Consider the following 18,950-nt stretch of genomic DNA (forward strand, 5'->3'; position numbering starts at 1 on the left):
CAAATGAAGATCTTTTGGTATTTTTGGGAATACTATAAGTAGAGTTGTGGAAGCATTAGGAGAAATCTTTCATTTTTGTTAGTATGAAGAAAAAATATCCATACTTTTTTGCAATCTACTTCAGATGTCACGCAAGCCGTATTTGTATTATTTTGGAGGTCTATGTCATCCGCTTCGCCAGCGGCCTTCTTATTTTTGATTTTTTTCACAATAGTTTTCGCTTCTTACAAATCAGTCGTCCAGGAATATTCGAAAACTTTCTCTTGATTGAGAATGCTTTGGAAATCCCGAGTAATTTGATTTTTGATTGGATATCAATCGGAGTCCTAAATTAAAAATGTGTGGGCTTTCAAATTGCATAGCAAGCTTTTTCGCAATTTGTTAGTATTAATTTGTTTTCGTCTTTCAATGCCAGGATTGGTTTTCAAGGTTTTTTCATAACTTCAAATAATTTCCAATTGGGACATTTTATTTTAAAACTTTTGATTTCTTAAGATAAATTATTAATTAGGAATAATCAGATCGCGAGTGCGTTAAAATCGCATTATCCTCACGTTTTTAAGATGCATCAAGGATCCCGAGCAGAAGAAAATAACTTCTGAATACCAAACTAAGGTATTCCATACCAGATAACTTCCAATACTTACAACCTGAATGAGGTATGAATGAGCCCTGCATAAGAGGTAAAATACCTCATATAATATCTCAAGCATATTCTACGAACACCAAACTGATAATTAGATCAGGTATTGTAATACCTCAATAATACTTGATGGATTTTCATATAAAAATGAAATTTTTCTATAGTAGTTCAATACCTCCAGAAGACCTCAATAGCTGTTTAATACCTCAATGAAGTATTTTTAATTCTTTTAAAGATTTGTTTTCAATACCATTATAATACCAAATTGAGGTATTAACAACTGAACAATACCTAATTTTGGTATGATACCAAAATATGGTATGCATAAGTTTTTGGAGAGTTATTTGTTCCTCCTAATGGATTTGAAGTATGTTTTTAGATTTTGCCGAGACATGGTAAAGTCAATAGTTTCGCAATGTTGATTGTAAATGGCCATCATTTGATTTAGAGGCCCGTTTCTGGCATAATTTGTTCGATGATGATTTGTCAAGAATAAGTTACGATTTCGTAGTTGCCTAGAAGGAACGTAGAAATTTAATTTTGATAAGATTTCTGTATATCAAATAACATTCATCCTTTGGAAGTGGTTTGAAAATTTTTTCACCAGCGGTTTTTGGTAAGACAATGACAAAAAACAGATTTATTGCGAGTCAATTTCCGCAAGTCAGTTTGATGTAACGGAAACTGCTGTCCAGTGCATTGAAAAGGCAAATAGGCAGCTATGAAAGTATATTTACCAAGCTATGTTTCAACAGAAACACTCAAAGTATCAAAAGCTTTGGTTTAAAATGACAAAAAAATGCGCTTATGTCAATCTTTTATTATTTTCGTTGTCACAATTAGACTTGTGAAATGGTTAAAGCGTGTTAGAGATTTTAATTCATCACACTCAAAACGACAATCGAAATTATCGGGAAAGTTATATCAGAACCTAGCTTTTCGAATTAATGGTTGTATCTCTATGTTAAGTTTTTCTAAATGTGTTGCCTCGACAGCGCATAAAAAATATCTTTTGAACATCGAAACTATAAATAAATCGTCACACAAGCTGTAGAACTTGCATGCAAGTTGGCTGAAATCGTCAAATTTTGCATTTTTAACATCCGATATCTCAATATCGATATCTAGACTTGCTATGATACTTTTGTAAACCGCAATGGAATCAGCAATCGCCAATTAAGTAAATAGCGATATCTTGGTACTTGAGACAAAACCGTGTTCTGCAGTGATATTGTCAAAGTTCGTTTTATTTCCATATATCATATCATTCGCCATTCGACGCAATTGTCAATTAAATGTGCTTCAAATCTCTAGGGAAATATCGTAGGCATGTAAATTTTCTCGTACCATCAGTCTAGTTTACCAGTTTAGAAAAAAGTCCATCGATTAATTTTCCTCCAATCAAAACAGCGCGAGGCCTACTTTCCACCCCAATTATTCACACATTTGATCCACGATGTGATCAATCTCAATTCATTCCAATCAATGGAGCACACTATCGACACTTAATGCATAATCGACGCGGCACTTTGATTCCGGCTCGCATCTTCCTTTCTGCGATTTCCCGTATTGATTGATGGACTTCGCTTTCTCGCGCCGGTGATGGTACACGAGCCTAGCCCAATACAGATTGCACCGGAAATCTCACACGTCAATTTTTCCACACTTTCCCACATTTCACCACGCTCCGTTCTCAGGGTTGAAAAAATCGATATCAGCCTGCCGCCGTGTCTGGTTCCGACCAAGTATAGTAGAGCAGCACTTTGCTCACATGGAATCCACCCACTGCTGCCCAACACTGCAGCCCGCTTCGGCTACCGGTGGGTGGGGAAAACTGTGGCCGGGTGGGCCACACACTCAAGTGGCTCCCCTTTTCTTCCCTTCGATGGAGAGATGTTTATCTATATTCTTGCAAATCTATAATTTTCCTTTCGTCCGTCTATGTTGATTACTGAGTAGCTGGCGACTCAAAACAAGCCTGAAATATTTACGCACTCGACAAGATTTTCCACGACGACCTCGTATTTGAGCGAGAGGGGAACACGACACGACACGAGGGGGCGGTTGATTGAAAACAAAAACCGCTTCACTGGCACTATTGAACCGACCAGCACGATCGAAGGTTGACTACGGAATGAAGAAGGCCATTGCATTGAGCTGCTCTGGTTCGGTCTTCTAGAGGAATCAGCCCTTTAGTTCTACTAACGATACCGCTATTGGCCTTCGTGTCGATTTATGCGCTTCGTGAATTGGGGGTTCACTCCGAACCAACGCTCCCAGGATTCACCATTAGAGATAGTCTGAACCAGGGAAGAGAATACTGAGCCAAGTTCATCCTAGCCTTCACCGTTCTGTGTATTGGTGTGAACTAATGGAAGAGAGAGAAAGGAACGGCTCCACGGGCGCCACCCACCACCCACTGAACCAACACAACCACCTACAGGAGGTTGAAGAGCACATTTTCCGAATGGTTTTTCGTTTGCGGCGATGTCGATGGCATTTCCTCGCAGAAGCTGCAACAACAGCATGTGCAAGCCCACGCTGAAATGTGATCTGTCGTTGTCGTCGGATGACGACGATGTCAAGTGCACCAATTGCGCGAATTCTATACCTAGTGTGCTTGGCAAGAATAGTGCGCTATAGTATCGAAATGACAGTATACAGTAGAAAGGGAAAACAAACAAAAGATAAGCAACGTTGCAGTTGGTAGTCTAGAAGCAATGGTGTTTCTTTTGTTTGGAAACATTGAAAGTGCCATACCCCTACTGAGTTGTCCACATATCGGAGGCTTTTGGGAGAAATATGCTGCGAATGTATGAAACATTTGAACACATTTAACGTACTGATTGGAGATGCAAACGTTACACGCTACATATTCAAATTCATTGCATCTTTAGGAAGGTCGACGGTTTATATGAGAAAATGTTTTCAGCTTCAAAACTAAAAATAATTTTACAGCAGATATATCCCAAAAGATATGTCATGGATAAACCGTTCGATGGTTGAATTCACATTTGCCTTTCATTAATGTAACAATTCCGCTCCACGAATGGTTCGAATCAAGTTTGTCTAATAATATTCCTGACATCGCAGTGATACTTCAAACTCTGGATAGCCCTTCAAACAAAATCCATGCAAGTGAGTTTTCATAGAATTTGAACAAGCCTTTAGTCCTATCCCTTATAAATTTTACATGAGAGATGGATAATTGAAGTTAACTCTTTCGGCACTCACTGCATCAAAACAGAGGAAGCACCGTATATGGCATTTAGCATTATAACAGTTCTATGAAACATACAAGATTACGGTGGCGCAATGTATGTTTTTCGTACCGGTTAATTTAGTTATTTTCCATTGATAAGACAGTTTACACACGACTGTGTGGTTTAGGGTGAATCATTTCGCATAAGGGCTCTAAGGACGTTTAGTATAAAGTCGATTCATAAAAGAATAGGAGGCATTTTAAACATGCATATTCAGACAACTTTCCCATACTCGATATTTCGTAACTCGATATCGAGTTAGAGAACCATAGTAAAAGTTGGTTTTCATGGCTAACTCTATGGTCCCTTGGATCGCATTTGCACTGGTTTTGTGTCGTTTAATTCGATAGGGGAAGTGGTGGTAAAATGAACAGGGATGGTAAAATGAACACCGTGCCTTTTACCGAGAAAAAACAAATTTCGATGAACTTTTATCACGCACGGACGATTTAAGCATAAATCTGAGTGTTCGAGTTGATACGTAGGTCAAATAAAGTGAAAATATCAACGAAAACTGAGATTTAAGAAAACCACGTTTGAAAATTAGAAATGACGTAATTTTTAGCACGGAAGACTTGAGGTTTTTCAGTGAGGTGAATATCGTTATGATATGATGTCAAATCTGATACCTTAAGAATTCTTTTTGAATGGGTTACAATCATTAATAGATGTTAAACATATTGTTATTTTTATTACCATTTGGTTCATGTAACAGTTGTCAGTTCAGCGCCATTTTCAACTTGCATGACAAATTGACACGTTTCATGTCTTGCATTGACTCGCAAAAAATAAACGTGTTTTAAATCGAATTTCCATCAGTAAGCTATAATTTTTAGTATTATTACAAGCTGCTAACGATAAACCAGTATTTTGTTTTTATTTCAAATGAAATTTTCGATAGTCTATCTTATCCCAATATATATTTGTACCTGGGGTAAGTGGGACCTATCAAAACAAAAACCAGAATCAAAACTTTTCGTACACGTTTCATACATTTTGCTAGAGAGTAGCACTAAAACATTCAAACAAATGATTTTTATCAAAAAAGATCAACCTCAAATTACGTAATTGCATAAGAGGGAGAAGACAAGTGTTATTATTCTTTATTTTTTATTAATTTTTTTATTTTTGAAATACGACTTCAAAATTGAACAAACACACAGCTTAAATTTGAAATGCATCATGAGAACGATTACTTTTCTATGTCATTTGAACTTTATTTGATATTTCTACCAAATTGAGTAGTGATGGAAAACCATTCCATCTCATAAGGTGGTTTTCTGCCATGCATATAAATAATAACAAAACATATTTATAATTTCGTCAATTATTGATTGTTTTTGTGCTACATTTTAATTTACAACTTATAAATGATATATTTTGAAAATCTATGACATCAATCCTATTATTGTAATGGTTGACTTACTGATGTGGATTGACGCATGAAATTGGATGTGTCCCACTTGCCCCGCTTAGCGAGGTAACTGCGTCCATTGGCTCATTCTAAAACTTTCTTCTAAGGTTTTCACATTTTCGAAATCATTCGATTAGTTTCATGCACACACCAGCAAATATGTTGCCAAAACGTGATTGTGTTGTTGGATTTGAAAAATATTGACATTTGAAAATTTTATTGAACAATTTGTTTGAACTATCGTTTTTTTCGTTCCCACTTGCCCCGCGGTACCTTATAGAGTTATGGAGAGTTGACTGTAATTCTTATTAAGTATGCCAAATGCCCATTTTGCTTGAATCTATGCGGAATGTTTCACTACAAAAGTTTTGAAATTGTTTGAATAAATTGATATTTTGAAGTAATTTTATTATTTCGATGTTCTGAGTTTTCCAAGGAATACAGTCAAATCTCCCTGACTCGACATTAAAGGGACCAAACAAAACAACAGTGTTTTAAAACACATAGGATGTTGTCTCAAACCATCGAGCTGAACCGACATTACACTATACAACGGTCAAGGATGGCACAGCAGTGAATCATTTCAGAAGAAAGGCAAAGGGAAGACGAGGTAATAGCGCCTCCTATAGAAAAAAGCCTCCCGTATCGGTACACCTGGAGATCACCTCAGCAGACAGAATCGCAAATCGACCACGTTTTGATCGATGGACGGCACTTCTCCGACATAACCGACGTCAGAACCTATCGTGGCTCCAACATTGACTCCGACCACTACCTGGTGATGGTGAAACTGCGCCCAAAACTATCCGTCATCAACAATGTACGGTACCGACGCCCACCCCGGTACAATCTCGAGCGGCTGAAACAACCGGATGTCGCCAATGCGTACGCGCAGCATCTTGAGGCAGCGTTGCCGAATGAGGGCGAGCTCGATAGGGCCCCTCTTGAGGACTGCTGGAGGACAGTCAAAGCAGCCATTAACGACGCTGCCGAAAGCGTTGTCGGATATGTGGAACGGAGCTCAAGAAACGATTGGTTCGACGAGGAGTGCCAGGTGGTTTTAGAGGAGAAGAATGCAGCGCGGGCTGTAATGCTGCAGCATGGTACGCGGCAAAACGTGGAACGATACACACTGAAGCGGAAACAGCAAACCCGCCTATTCCGGGACAAAAAGCGCCGCCTGGAAGAGGTGGAATGCCAAGAGATGGAGTTGCTGTACCGTTCTCAAGAAACGCGGAAGTTCTATCAGAAGCTCAACACATCCAGCAAAGGCTTCGTGCCGCGAGCTGAGATGTACCGGGATAAGGATGGGAGCATCTTGACGGACGGACGCGAGGTGATCGAAAGATCGAAGCAGCATTACGATGAACACCTGAATGGCGCAGAGAACACGGGCACAGAAGGTCAGGACAACGAAGGCGATGGCTACGTCAGTACAGCGGACAGCGGAAATCAACCAGCTTCCACTATGGGGGAAGTTAAGGATGCCATTCAACAGCTCAAGAACAACAAAGCCGCTGGCAAGGATGGTATCGGAGCTGAACTCATCAAGATGGGCCCGGACAGGTTGGCCGCTTGTCTGCATCGGCTGATAGTCAGAATCTGGGAAACGGAACAGCTACCGGAGGAGTGGAAGCAAGGCGTTATATGCCCTATCTACAAAAAGGACGACAAACTGGAGTGTGAAAATTATCGTGCAATCACCATCCTAAACGCCGCCTATAAAGTGCTATCCCAGATTCTCTTCCGTCGTCTATCACCTATAGCAAACGAGTTCGTGGGAAGTTATCAAGCAGGTTTCATCGACGGCCGCTCGACAACGGACCAGATCTTTTCCGTGCGGCAAATCCTCCAGAAATGCCGTGAGTACCAGGTCCCTACGCACCATTTGTTCATCGATTTCAAGGCGGCATACGATAGTATCGACCGCATAGAGCTATGGAAAATCATGGACGAGAACAGCTTTCCCGGGAAGCTCACAAGATTGATCAGAGCAACGATGGACGGTGTGCAAAACTGCGTGAAGATCTCGGGCGAACACTCCAGTTCGTTCGAGTCTCGGCGGGGACTACGACAGGGCGACGGACTTTCGTGCCTGTTGTTCAATATTGCGCTTGAAGGTGTCATGCGGAGAGCCGGACTTAACAGTCGAGGCACGATTTTCACGAGATCCGGACAATTTGTTTGCTTCGCGGACGACATGGATATTATTGGGAGAAAATTTGAAACGGTGGCAGATTTGTTCACCCGCCTGAAACGCGAAGCAACAAGAGTCGGGCTAATGGTGAATGCGTCGAAAACAAAGTACATGCTGGTTGGCGGAACTGAGCGCGACAGGGCCCGCCTAGGAAGCAGTGTTACGATAGACGGAGATAACTTCGAGGTGGTGGACGAGTTCGTCTACCTCGGGTCCTTGTTGACGGCTGACAACAATGTTAGTCGGGAAATACGAAGGCGCATCATCAGCGGAAGTCGTGCCTACTATGGGCTCCAGAAGAAACTGCGGTCAAGAAAGATTCTCTCCCGCACCAAATGCTCGATGTACAAAACGCTCATAAGACCGGTAGTCCTCTATGGGCATGAGGCGTGGACTATGCTCGAGGAGGACTTGCAAGCTCTTGGGGTTTTCGAACGCCGAGTGCTAAGGACGATCTTCGGCGGCGTGCAGGAGAACGGCGTGTGGCGGCGAACGATGAACCACGAGCTCGCTCAACTCTACGGCGAACCCAGTATCGTGAAGGTAGCTAAAGCTGGAAGGATACGCTGGGCAGGGCATGTTGCAAGAATGCCGGACAACAACCCTGTAAAGATGGTGTTCGCCACGAATCCGGTCGGAACAAGAAGGCGTGGGGCGCAACGAGCTAGGTGGATTGACCAGGTACACCAGGACCTGGAGAGCGTGGGTCACAGTCGAGGATGGAGAGAAGCGGCCATGAACCGAGGGAATTGGCGAAATATTGTTGGCGAGGATTTATCAAGATAATTGATGTAAAGCTAAATAAGTAAGTATAGAAAAAAAACTCAATTTTGACTGTGAATATCGGAAAAAACGTTATATAATTGGGTTCACTGGAAAGTTACATAAATTAGTTAACAATTACTAAAACCAGTCATTGGATTGAGGCAATCATAGCTTAGAAATTGAATTTAAAAGCAATGAAACCATAATCAACGATTTAACGCGTCATCTCAATTCCAAACGAATTTTTATGTAAAAATCCAGCAATTTTCTGTATTATGCGGCAGATACTATAAGTTCTATGTCCCATTTGAGTTTGGGAATTTGCATGATCCGATGGTTTCTGAGCAACCATTAGGTTGGCGTAATTTGCTCCACGCCATTTACTCCTATGGTTGCCAAAATCGTTTTTTGGGTTGTTTTTATGTGAAATTCGGGAAGTGTTTTCCGTGGGAGGCACTAAAATTTATATTTATATCGTATGGAATGATCGGATTTGACTAAATTATCTTTTGTCATGGAGATATTGCGGTGGCGCGTTTTACCCCTAAAGATCATTTTATACCTAGTTCCCCAACAAGTCTAATGCGGGAATCTAACCCACACCATGACGCGCCTTATTTCACCAATAACTCAAACAATAAAGGGTTTTAGTATTTTCAGTCGTAATTCCTGGGTGTTTTTTTACAATCAACCTGTCACAGAAGAATAGCTTGATGATATCGAAATAATTTTAAATCTGTTGTTTTATTGATTACACGGAAAATAAAATATATTCCAAGAATAAATTAACATTTAAGTATTTTCAAAAGTATCGTAAAATTCGTTTTTTTTATTGTCAAAAATCGATAACCAGGACAGGCTTTTAGAAAAAATAAAAAAGATAGGAATGATTAACCATAATAATTAAAAAGTTCAAACAACAAAATGCATAAATTTGCGAATAAATTGCTTAAACGTGCTTAGATCGATTTTAGATAACGGAAAACGATATTTAATCATTGCAGCACTTTCAAGTTTAGCATCGCCCAACTTCCAGTCATAAAAGTTTTTTCAATAAAAATAAAAAATCGCAGGGGTTCAAAGACGTATTTTTAAAGATGACTTCAAATATACATTGATCTAGCACCGCAGAAAAATGAGATAATATTCATTTTAGGTGATGCAAATCTTTTCAAGGTGTTGCGTTATTCAGTATGAGTGTTGCAATACGCGATTCCATACTTATGATGGGTAGTGTACATATGACTATTCCTCAATGTGATTGAGTGTGTAGATCGCCATAAAAACCGGACTAATTAATTCTGAAACATTCTCCCCTACATCGCTCATGAGATTTTAACTTATTTCACCCTTCAACGCCATACCGTGTTTAATAAACCATATCAAGCCCTAACAACAACACAAAATCGCCACCTGCCTGATAACGATCTGCAAACCACCCACGCGACAGTTTCGCCATTCAGTCCTTCTTGAAACGCCTCCACACACGTTTCGCAACAACATTTCCCGCTCTGCAAACACCCCCCAACGTACCACAACCCACCGCACTGGTTCTTATGACTAATGTTGTCTGGTACACTGTATATGTGTGAGTGTCATTTCACCGGCAGAAGCACGTGAGCGACCAAACCTGATGGGGATGAAATTCGCCTTTCGCCCCACTTAGACCATCGGGACACCCCTCGCGTTATTGTTGAAGTGAATGGCGTGCAAGGTTGGAATATTCCATCGAATTCAGAACGGGGTTCGGATTCACTTACACTCGGGCACGAACGAATAACCGACCACTGGTGTTTGGTGAACACTTTGACTCGGTCCCCGAAGGATTCGTATCCCGTTGGCACGCACACAGTGGCAAATGGGGGTTGATACCCAGTTGAGTTCGGTGAACAGTGGCTCAGGAAAAAACGAATTTTTCGGAGAATTGGAACTTGAAGAGAAAAACTGGATGTTTTTTAAGGCACAACATGTAAGACTTTCTAATAATTTCACAGATTTAAAATTTAAAAAACATTCAGTTTTCAGTTTTTTAATGAATAATATTGATTGTATCATGGTCTCGACAATAATGTTGAAGATTTTTATCATCATTTGGAGTGCGGAGAATTGTTTTTGCATGGTCTCAATACGATTTTAATATAGGCAAATATAATGCGCCACCATCAAAGAGGTCACTGGGGAAAAAGGAGAGAAATGTCACTGAAAATGTTTGTTTACATCCAAAATTCAATTTTTCAACCCAAGAATTAGGTCATAATCAATTCATTAGTGAACTATTTTCTATTGGCATAATCATGTTGACCCTTCATTCTTGCGATACGCGTGATTTCGCAACCAATTTAACCACTAACAAAGAATCCGAAAGTTTATAACCTATGTTGCCAAACATCAATTTTCCAATTTTATCCCATTAATCGTATATGAGCACTGACCGGATCTTTACATTTTCAAAGGAAAAAAAGCTTATCATGTTTTTCAATGCTCTCTGATTGTCTTTAAAATAACAATTCCGAGAAAAGGGTAAATTGTGTGCTCGTTCATATGCTGCACACGGTCCGTTCTCAACCCATCCTCTTTTTTAACGGTTCTCCTACTAGCCACCAGATGTCGAAGTGATCGTTTAAGTCAAGAAAATTTCCATTACGAAAAGATCCTACAACGGCCGTGTATCAAGCAGAGACATTTATTGCATGTCTTTGCTTTGCAGCCGCGGATGTTACCACTAGGCTAAGAAACGTTACAAGCGAATACTTCGTATTGTGCGCAACCCGAATTACGACCTAAAATGTAATATTGGTGAAAGATAATTTAGTGTTGGAACAATATGAGTGACATTCCAAATCAAATCATCAATCTTCCAGAGAACCTTAATTTCATTTTATTTCCATAGATAAAATTCTCATCATGATCACATTACCCATGATACAATTTGTTTGTCTCAACATTTTTTCCTGCACTTTTAGGAGACTTGAAAATTCAAGATGAGAAAGTAGCATAACTTATGAAGTACACCAACAGACTGGTGGGATCAGTTTATGGTGTGTAAAATCAGGTTATGACTGGTTTACCTATATTGACATTTTTGAAGTTTCATATCCGACTCTCATTTCCCCTGAAATTCAAAATAAACTCCAACGACTCACTTATGTCACCCGTTGTAGAATAAATGAATAAAACAAATAACACTCATTTAGATGTTCGAATTGCAAAAAACTTCTTTATTATCATTGGGAAATCTGGGCCAAATGGAAATCTGACCGATTACTTCCGAAAACTGGCTAAAATAAAATCAATACAAAAAATGTGTTGTTTTCCAAGCTAGAATAGCGTCCCACTTTACCGTGAGCATGTTCAATTAGTTTGCGGTGTTGAAACTAATTCTAGGATTAGTTTACTTCTAGTGATAATTTTATCAATATTTTTGGGTAATTTTCACACCCTTGTCTCCTCAAGTTCATAAGAACTCCAACTGCACACTCAAACCATACGCTGAAGAATAACTGAGGAAAGTGTACCAGCTGTGACAATAGTAATTCCCGTGGTGATACACCTACCCTAGACATTGAATGTGGAATAATTGATTGGAAATTTCGGTATTAGTTCTCTGTTTAAAAACAAATAAACTGGACTATGTATCCCCACTGTTTTAGAATTGCCTCTGAAATGGTTTTCTCTGATTTACAATTCAATTCAATTGATATTGGATCTTTTTCATAAATATGACTTTAAAAGTTATGTCTACATACCTTCAACTTCTTTAAGCAGATCAAAACTTCACAAGTTGAAACTAAAGCTAATATTTAGATGCTGTCTACATGACTTATTTATCTCGCTTTAAAGTTTTAGTACAATCACTATATGTACTGTATCTTCTAGTCAAGTATCAAATAACGTTGGCTTAATTGGATCTTCTCGGTATCAACTTTGGTAATTTAGGACAATAGATTTATACACAAGAACATTTAAGCACCTACGTATATGATATAGATATTAATACGAGTTATCTATTCCATACAATACTGATTTTAGTGAAGAGTATTATTTACTGCTCTTTTTTCACCTAACGAGACTTGTATTCTATTCAAATGTATGTTCCCACTTAGCAATTTCTGTCCAATAATGGATTAGGTTTCTGGAAAACTTTCTGTTATGGAAAAATGGGAATCAAAACCAACAAAATATTATACTTTCTGAGCAATTCAAAACGGCACCTTACCCTTTACCAAACGTTTGGATACAGGAACATTGAAATTTTTAGATTTGAGTTAAAATCTTCTAGAAAATTACAAAAGAAAGAGAGAAATCGAAGCTGTAGAAAAGTTTACATTTTGTTGCAGTTTGTTATCACTGAATTGTTTAGAAAGATTATACCATTATCGCTCACACTGATGCAAAGCGGAATCAAAATAACCTTTTCGCATGATTAAAAAACCAAATAATATGTCTCCAGTAAATTTGAGATTGCTGAATCCGTCGCAGCATTTAGAAATGTTCCGGCTCTAGCTTTGGGCAAATTTAATAAGAACATTGATGTTACTGAATCGATTCAAATTCGTTATGTCTAATCGATTCACCGAATTAATCGAATCGTTTGAATCTATGTTTTTGAATCGATTTGATTTTCAAGCTATGGTATTTGAGTATTAAATTCCTTCAATTAAATAACGTTTGGAATATTTCAAGGCTGGTTCAACACTAGGTTTATAGTTAATCAACTAATTGAAAAGTTGAAAAAAAAAATCATAATTTTGAATCGAAATGATTCAAATGAAAAAAAAAAAAATCGATTCACTCGGAACCAACAAAAATCGTTGTTCGGAAAATTGACTCAAAATCGCCCATCACTATCCGGTACGTGTTTTTATTGATGTTTGAATGAAATTTAAGCTATGATTCATTAAAAGTTTTGATATTTTACCCTACCTAGCATAAAATGTTGATGATGCCCAAAACACGACGTAAAAATCGTCATCGGAGATGCAAACGTGCAGTATGGAAGAGAGGACTTTTTCCGTCCAATCATCGGTAAGGAAAGCCTTCACTCCGTTACCAATGACAACGGCCTACGACTAGTGACTATGGACCGATGCACGAGTTCACTATCTGACGTTTGAGCGATGCCGTGTTATTTACGTGACTATGGTAACGAGTGAATTCGGCACCGCTCAAACGTCAAATTAGTGAACTCGTGCATTGGTCCATCGCTGGTGCTAGTGGGATGGCCATCAGCAGCACCTACTTTGGATAATCCGAAGAACACCTGGAGGCACTTGCATGGTGATACATATTTGCGACATTGCTCAGATGTCATCGATGTTACGAAATTCAGGGGTCCTAACATTGTCTCGGATCACTAAGGTAATTGCTGACAAATAAAACGATGGTGGCTGCCAAGTGGAGAGAGCACTTCGAAACATTACTAGGCGATTGAAGAGTTGAAGAACAACAAGGCTGCTGGAAAGGATGAGCTCCCGACCGAGCTTCTCAAGCAGTGTAGTGAGCAGTTGCATAGAATAATTCATCATATACTACTAAGGATATAGGGAAGAAGAATTGCCTGCTAGCTGGATGGATGGCCTCATTTACCCTCTGTTCAAAAAAGATAGATTAGAGTACGCCAATCACCGAGGAATAACGCTCCTCAAATCGGTGTACAAAATAATGTCACGTATTCTGTCTGTTATACAGATTGAGACCGATTGAAGAGTCTTTCGTCGGCAAATACAAAGCTGGTTTTCGTGAGGGCCGATCAACGTCAGATCTAATGTTAACCCTTCGATAGATCCTCGATAAATTCCTGGATTATAACTAACAGACTCATCATCTGTTCATCGATTTCAAGGCGGCGTACGATTCAGTGAAAAGAAACAAGCTGTAGGAGACAATGATGGAACATGGTTTTCCGGTGAAGCTAATTAGACTGGTTCGTCCAAGGATTCGTTGGAAGGATCGAATAAAGTATACGGGTTGCGGATGAGATTTCAATATCATTCGCAACCTTAGACCGATTCAAGCATTGCGATGCACTTTCAAATGTATTGTTTAATATATCGTTAGAAGGAGCAAGAAGGATAGCTTGTGTGCATAGGAACGGCACTATATATGCTCCTTGGTTTTGCGGACGATATCGACATATTTAACATGGAGACAACGCGAGTTGGGCTAATTTTCAATACTACAAAGACAAAATACATTGTCGCTGGTAGACACCGTGGACCCATAGATGATGTTGGTAGTGAGGTGGTGTTAGGTGGTGATAATTTAGAAGAAATTGAAATATTTGTGTACCTTGGAACACTAGTGACTTGCGAAAATGATGCTACCCGCGGGCAAAAAGGCGTATTGCAGCTGTAAGCAGGCTGCGGTGGGCTGGGCATGTAGCTCGCATGTTGGAGGAACGTCAAGTTTAACTAATATTCAGCAGAGAGCCAGGGAGAGGCCGTCGCCTCCGTGGCAAACCTTGCACTAGATGGCTTTTTGCAGTTGAGGTGGATTTAAGGTCGCTTAACGTCCACGGCGATTGGAAGCGACTGGCCCAGAACCGGGTCCAATGGAGAAGACTTTTTCATTCGGCGTAGATTCAACGCAATAGCTAGGAATTGTTGCTAATCAACTATCAAGTAAGTAGCATACAATGTAGGACTTGATATTTTGTATGAGACATATTTTGATTTGAATTGCACGATTTGATATCAATTTTATAGAATTTTCGAACATGCTTGCATTCTTTATAAAAAAATCATAGTTTCTTATATATAACCAGATATAATACTTTTCAAATCAACAAAAGAATTTTTTGATAACGAAAGTGTTACAAACATAGTTGATTCGTTGTCTTTAGGACCTAAGAACTGATTTCTGTAGAAATATAAGCACATAAATAAATATGAAAGTTGGCAGACTTAATCATAAAAATGCTTTGTGAAGCATTAGTTTTTGCACAAAGGTGTGGACATTAATTTTGTACCATAGTATTACAAAAGATCAAGTTATATAGTTTCTCACGAAAAAACTTGCAAATCACCAAGAATTTACATATTATCCTCAAAATTTTGGCAACACGAAACCATTCGATTTTGGCAACCGTTAGATTTAGACAACATTAATTTTAACACCGTGCCAAAATGGAAGAGGTTTTCCAAAACTGGTCAGATTCCGGGAATTATTATCAACAATTTCTACAATTTAAATAAAACTTAGGTTGTAGGATAACTTTATTTCTCAATTCACAATAAATTGTGTTAGAAAAAGAACCCTGTACCATGAAAAGACAGTACAATTTCGGCAACATGAAACTTTTGGACGTGTTGCCAAAATCAAAATGACACTGTATTTGATTTCACTGATCATGCGAAATAGGTCAGAAAAATATAAAATGTCATACCATTTTTGCGGAAAATATCTGTTTTGGGGTATACTACAATTAACCCTATTTGAAATAAATTTTAGATCCAAATTAAGTGTATATTTTTATGCTACGTAGTGACGCATAGCTGATAATGCGTAGGCATGCCTGTTCCAAAACATTGATGCATTATATTTAAATCAGCCAACTTTTGCTCCACTATGGATTCTAACTTTTGCATTAAATTTGTTTTAGACAATCGATTTCGTGCTTTAACTAAAATTGGGTAAATATTTTTACCAAAGTTTATTCAGCTCGACATCCTTCTGAGCGACGACCTTGCTCGACATTTTTTTAAATAGCGCAGCGTTTCTTAACCTTTAAATCCAATGAACATTAGCATAACCAAAAGAATTTGCACAATCAGCCAAATGGATTGGATTTGAATACATATCCATGGAACGAGTTGTTATCAGTCGTAATCTAAGAAATTTAATTGTTACTATACCGATGGGGTTCTTTATTGGAAATTCGAACATTTTTTGCGCTAAACTGAAGAGTAGAGAACAGGTTCGTTAAAAAATATGACATAAATCACACAAAAATATTACCACTGATTCGCAAACAATTTGAATCCTTTTTATATTTGATATTGATTGACGACTATCAAAACACATTTAACCTCGAAGAAAGCCACTAATACAAACGGACTACATATTTCGGTACCCTAAAAACACCTCTCGCCGAACCACTGTGTGCATCGCAAAACGGTAAGCTATGCTTTCGCACCCCGAACCCGGAAAATCCTTGTATGCGAGGAAGAGCACATTTTTTCTCCCTGCCAGCACCAACAGACGTCATCAAGGTTTTAGAAAGGCGAAAAACCTTTGGACGAAAATTTTTGGATGTTATGCAATTAGGCAAAGGTAAATATTATGAGTTGGTTCCAATTTTAGTTTTCGTAATGAATTCACTAAAAGAGTTCGATTTCCACAATCACAAACAAGGATTCCAGTTATGTAACGTGAATTTGAACCCCGCAACAACAACGACAATGATGAGTCGCAAATCCAAATTTTCATCAGTGCAATTTCCGCTTCCAATTAGGGTTGTTTCCGTATCCGCTTGTAGTCACTAGAGCATCACGCCGTGCACTTCAAACTCCAGCGCTATCTATTGTAATCCAATTGCCATGCTAAGCGAATTTTTCACCATCCACACACTAGCTTTTCCGAAATTTTCACTGACACCGATTGGCATTGATTTTTCTCCAGAGCAGCCAGAGCGCTACACAGCTTCCGTCGCAGTTATATGGATGGAAGCCAGCTTACACAGGAGGAGGCCCCAGTCAGTAGCGCTCCCAAACTGCTCTTTTTGCCAATTTGCATATGACTACGTAGATATATCGAACGATGATGTATACCGATTAAACACAGTAGTGCCACCCACTATGCTCCCTGAATGGTGGGAGGGAGAAAAGACGATGCACAAGGGTGGAAGAAAATTCGACGTTTCCAAAACTGCTGACTGGTTTTTCGATTTTTCACGACCGCACGGTTTGAACTCACGAAGGAAACTGATCGGTGACCACGCGCCGAACGTGAATGAATCCCGATGAGCGTTCACCTCCGATCGCGTTCCATGGGCAGAGTAGAGCATATGCGCCTCGCAATTTTCCCTATAGGTAGGTACTGCCGGTTGCCAGTTAGGGTGTGTTGTATGCTCAAGTAGTTCTATAGAACTGTGGCATGCTTTGGGGGGCGACATGCAATAATCTTGGTGGAAGTAGCAAACTTCCCGATCGGTTACCTATTATGAAAAAGTGATGTGTGCGATATGATTGCACGCTGTAGGGATGCTTATGTTGTGTATTATGCAAATCAAACCATACCATTTGTTCTCGATGAATTGAAGAATTTTTATTACTTACAGTTATATAAGCAGAAACGTACAAAACGTTTTGTCTAAGAGAATTGTAGCTATCCATTTTGTTCCGAATGTGTCCGGGTGTACTCGGGTGAGTAATTGTGATAAATTTTTTTCTTTCAAATTTTTAATCGGATTCATTGGGGCGTCAAAATATTTGTGCAAAATTATAGGCACGATTGGTTTCGCATCCCCGTTTTCTGAATATTGCTTTCCGTGAAAACAATTTCTATTATCTTATGAATAAAAAATATGCTATACACAAATATTTTTTTTTTTCCACTGGCAACTATGCATTTAAACCAATCTTAATCGACAAACATTGTATTACAAATTAAGAAAAATATTTGAATATAGTTTAGTCCTGATATAGATTGACGTTTATCTCACTTAATGGAACTTACACAATTGCGTTTTCTACCTTGGATCTGATTTTCTTCAGCGTTTCTACAAAGGGCGATGCGTGGGAAATTTCTCGCAAGAAACGTTCAAGAAAAGTATTTTTATTTAGCATAAGCAAATAGTGTTCTTATGATCACTTCCGCAGATATTAACTGAGAGCTTTCTTTGCCAAAGTTTCCATTTTGCATTCGTTTATCGTTTGGCACTCGACTAAGGAAGGCTCTTAACTGAGATTATTAATGTGATGAACTTCCACATACCGTTTTGCCTCGAAATCTGGACACCTAAGAGGCAGTGCAACTTCAAACTTGAATTTCCTCTGCAAATTCTAATATAGCTTGAAGCTATAAAATATGTCTACACCGTACATAGTTTAATTTTGTTGCTGTGCAAAGAAAAATACAATGTTTGAGGAAAATCTCACTAAAATAATAAAAGTTCCATTGTAGGGGAAGGGGGGGTAAAATGAACAGGGGTGGTAAAATGAACACCGTACCTTTTACCGAGAAAAAACAAAATTCGATGAATTTTTATAATGCACGGAATATTTAGAGCATAAACCGGAGTGTTCGAGTCGATATGTAGGTCAATTGAAGTGAAAATATCAACGAAAATTAAGATTAGATCTGACGTAAGCTAGGAAGACTTGAGGTTTTTCAGTGAGGTGAATATCGTTATGATATAATGTCAAATCTGATATCATTAGAAATCTTTTTGAATGGGTTACAATCATTAATAGATGTATTTTCGGTAAGGCAATAACAAATTTCAGAAATATTTGTTCTGCTCACGTTTTTTTCATGATGTTCATTTTACCACCATCAGCTGTTCATTTTACCCACATAGTGCATGGACATATGAACATTTGCATCGTTTTTTGATAGCGATGAATATGTCTGAAAATTTAGTTATTTTAGTCTGAATTCATGTCGCTGCTATAGATTACATCCCTATTTTTGATGTTGTGCGAGAGAACTATACAAATTCCTCATTTT

The 18,950-nt window shown here is 38.7% G+C and overlaps 1 protein-coding gene across 5 annotated transcripts in view; it reads right to left on the bottom strand.

Annotated features, from left to right (window-relative positions):
- The window catches only part of LOC5579118 (sodium-dependent neutral amino acid transporter B(0)AT3), a 106,458-nt gene extending 89,242 nt beyond the window's left edge, over positions 1 to 17,216 (bottom strand). For 4 of the 5 annotated variants that reach the window (XR_002502489.1, XM_021854025.1, XM_021854027.1 and 1 more), the window contains exon 1: positions 17,051 to 17,216. The gene's annotated coding sequence lies outside the window, so the exon portion shown is untranslated. Of the gene's footprint in view, positions 1 to 2,638; positions 2,791 to 17,050 lie in introns of those variants that run through there. The other variant, XR_002502490.1, reaches the window with a different exon arrangement.
- Between the last annotated feature and the right edge of the window lie 1,734 nt (positions 17,217 to 18,950).

This window comes from Aedes aegypti, chromosome 3, assembly GCF_002204515.2.
Source record: "Aedes aegypti strain LVP_AGWG chromosome 3, AaegL5.0 Primary Assembly, whole genome shotgun sequence".
Lineage (NCBI taxonomy): Eukaryota > Metazoa > Arthropoda > Insecta > Diptera > Culicidae > Aedes > Aedes aegypti.